The sequence below is a fragment of the Podarcis vaucheri genome (genome assembly GCF_965113315.1).
Source record: "Podarcis vaucheri genome assembly, chromosome: 1".
Lineage (NCBI taxonomy): Eukaryota > Metazoa > Chordata > Lepidosauria > Squamata > Lacertidae > Podarcis > Podarcis vaucheri.
The window spans coordinates 47,434,770-47,438,523 of record NC_138759.1 but is presented as its reverse complement, the minus strand read 5'-3'; positions in this window follow the sequence as shown (position 1 = coordinate 47,438,523).

The following is a 3,754-nucleotide window of genomic DNA, read 5'->3' as shown; positions in this document are numbered from 1 at the left end:
ACAGGAAGGTGAGCGGTCGAGGGGGGAAAAGCCGGGTGCATTGTGGGAATTGTAGTGCTCAGGGGGCGGCGCTTCAACGCGTTCGGAGCGGGGACAGAACTACATGTCCCAACATGCACTGCGGAGAGAAGTTGAGCCGACTTGCACAGCATCCCGGGAGATGTAGTTTCAACAATCCCTCGGCTCGTAATTGTGACAAGCCGCGGCGACAGAGTGAGGTTTCGGAGAAGGAGGAGGAGAATGCATGGATGGGTGTGATGTGGCGTAACGTGTTGTGTAACGCGGAGGGATAAAGAGAGATTATCGGGTAGGGGTGGAAATTCGTATAGATGTAAGCTCTTCGCCTTTATGGAATATTAGGGTTGACTGCGGCGCACCTGCGAGTTCAGTTTGGCTAAGGGAGCAAGGAGGAGGTTACAACAGAGCCCCATAAAACTCCCCTCTGGTTTATTCCCAAAGCGAGGCTTCCTTCTGGTTATCTTTAGAATTTCAGTTTAGCCGCAAAAACTTGGGATCCCAAGGGCTGCAGGAGTTGTTAACAGAAAGCGCTTCGAACCTGTTCTCCCGGTTCCATCTTTTTGATGGATGGTGAACTTCTGTCCAATTGCTAGCAGGACTTCCGTATAGCTATGAGTGAAGTTGGTCCGTTAAACTTGGCTTTGGCACTGGGAATTCTACTGGCAGAAAACTCGTATAGTTGGACTGGAACCTGAAAGTGATTGCGCTATATAACAATCTGATGAAGGATGAAGAGGATGTCAGGCGCGGTCTGCAGTCACAATACAAGTTGCACTAAAAGGGAACAGATAAAATGGACTATACAATTGTAGTTAGAAGGGACCTCAAGGGTCATCTAGTCCAAACACCCACAATTTAGAAATCTGAGCTGGGTCATACATGACAGGTGGCCATCCAATCTCTACTTAAACCTTCAAGGAAGGAGAGTCCATCACCTCTTGTGGGAGTCTCTGCCACTGTCGAACAGCTCTTTCTGTCTTCAAGTTCTTCCGGATGTTTAGTCAGAATCTCCTTTGTGATTGTCCTTCCTATACACCAGTTCCCAAACACACTGGTGAGCACACACTCCCAGAATAATTGTACTTTGAACTAAAGCGCCTGAAACTATGATATATATGTATAAATGGAAATCTTCAAACTATTCATCAATAATATAAGATTAGTTGAGCATAAGTGATTATGTTACATTAACACATTAATAGAAACTGATGCTATACATAAAGTACATGTATTTGGTATTAAACAAAGATGCCAATGCATATGCTAGTCTGAGCATGATACTGAATAAATGTGTTGCCAATAAAGTCACTTAGGATCAATAAGAGATGAACATCCTAACGTGTAAATTAGCAAAGATTTCTATAGGCGTATACAAGGCTTTTTGAGACCCAAAATAACCAACATTTTTTGAATTCAATAGAATTATTCATGAGAAAAACCTTTTGTTTCTATTTTGCATTCAGCTGCAACATGTATCTTCACTCTCATTGGACTATAGGGTTGCAATCCTTTAAACCCTTAGTAAATGGCTTATTTCTGAGTAAACAAACGTACTAATGCAGTGCAATGCTACAAGCCTGTACACATTTCTCTGGAAGTAAGCTTCACTGAATGCACTTGGACAAAATTGTACTGGGCTGGTATGAACAGTAGAGTGCAACCACTTCGGATATGAACATTTTATACAATTTTTCAACCATTTTTCTACTCACATGGTGAACCCAAGGCAACATTCAAAATTCCATAACTACAACACAGATATCTCATAGTTTAAGGCAAACAAAATGGGATCTCTATCTACTTATTCCTGTGATGTTGACTCCTTCTTGCTGCCTTTATACAAATCTATGGTGTGATCACTCTTGGACTTCTCTTGACAGTTCTGGTTACCACAGAGCTGGAAAAGGTGTAGAAAATGACAAACAAAATAATCAGGAGGCAGAAGCAACTCACTTCCAAGAAAAGGCTACGATGTTTGGAACTTATTAGTTTACAAAAAAAAATTAAAAAATTAAGAGTAAGCGGACATGATAGTTTATAAAATGATGCATGTTGAGAAAGTTGTTAGAGCTAAGTTTGTGCGTTGAACCACCATCAAAGCACAAAAGCTGCTGGTTGGCAACTCTACAGGTGTCTTCTGATTTCCCCAACATAGTGTGATCTGGTTGTAGCTGACTTCAGGAGGTGAGTGTAAGGCAGGGAGCTGGATCTGCTAATGGGCAGCTGCACCTCCTTTCTCTGTTCACTTAGGTCCTGTAAGCTTTAAGAGAGCATGCTTCCCAGGCTACTCAAATAGAATAGCATACGTAGTCAGTTGGTCTAGATAGGATGATGGAGTCCTGCTGCAATGCTACCACATTGGGCTTATCAGGCAATACAGGGAAAGTTGCCATGGGGAAAAGAGGGGTCAATATGGCTAGCTGGCTAATGGAGGGGCAGGATTTTACTCCATGCAGCATTCCTCCTGGTTAGCTCAGATGTGTCTGAGTGTGGAGGCTGATCCTTCTTTCCTAGTGTGCTGTGTACCCTGAATTTGACTTAGGGCCCTCCAAGCATGCAGAAATTGTTCCACCAGCCCAGGGCTCCTCTTGCATCACCTATGTTCCTGGTACCTATGTCTGCATGTTGGGGTTGTGGGCTTCAGAATGACAAATGTTCCATGACGTCTGTACTTGCCTTCTGCTCTTATGGCTAAGTGTGTAGGCAACTGCTCTGTGGTATCTGAAGTGTGGTCTCAAGTCCTATATCCACTGGGAAGGATTGTTGGGGTGCTTCCCATTAGCCCACTCTCCCCTGGTGATGTTCAAACTTCTTTCCCAAACTGTGCCTTATGGAGTGTGCCACTATGTCTGTTGGAGTGAGTACACTGTAGCAGTGTACGTTCTGGGTGGGGAGGTTGAGGAAGTGCCTGAATCATTGCAATGATACTGGCTGCCTCCACATGTCATGTGGCCATTGTTAGTGGTTGTGGCATATGTGTGAGCTGCATCAGGGAGCGAGGGTGGGCACATCTACCCTTGTTTTTGTTTTTTCTTTGGAGATGTGTTATTACTAACCTCATGTCTAGCAGGCATAGGGTGCATCAGCTATAATGGTGTATTGGAGGCAATTCTATGACCTGGCGTAAATAAGAATATAGCACAACTTTATCTGAGTGGGGAGCTTCGGAGCTAGCAAAGTAAAGCAGTATTTTTACTGCACTTTGCCTTGGCCAGTACAAGAACTGGGCTGTACATGTGAAGCTGGCTTTGCCACTCCATCAAGCTCTGCTGAACGACGATTAGGATTGTATTCTAATTTTTTGAGAGCAACTGTTGTAGCCCCAACCAAGGCTGCATCACAGTTTAGCTAACACTGTCCAAACTCTCAGCATGATCAATTTCTGTTAGTCACACAGAAACACACACACCTTTTCTCAGGAAACTTCAACCTTAGCTTCTATTGAGGGAATGCCAATTTGGGACAATTTGCAAGCAAATAAATCTTGAAATTGTATTGTATTGTTTTGACTTCTTAATGCGGAGTTGTCCATCAGCCAGTGTAATGATGTGTACAAGATCAGAATGCAAGGTATATAAATGTAATTGCATAAAGAATAATTTAAAATATAGTTGTTACTCTACTGAGTTTAGTTGGAAACTGCTTCATCAATAGCCAGATCATCTGCCACATCTTAATATTCCCACTGAATATTATTACTTGTATCTTCATTACTTGTATTGTAAGGCTGCTAGTT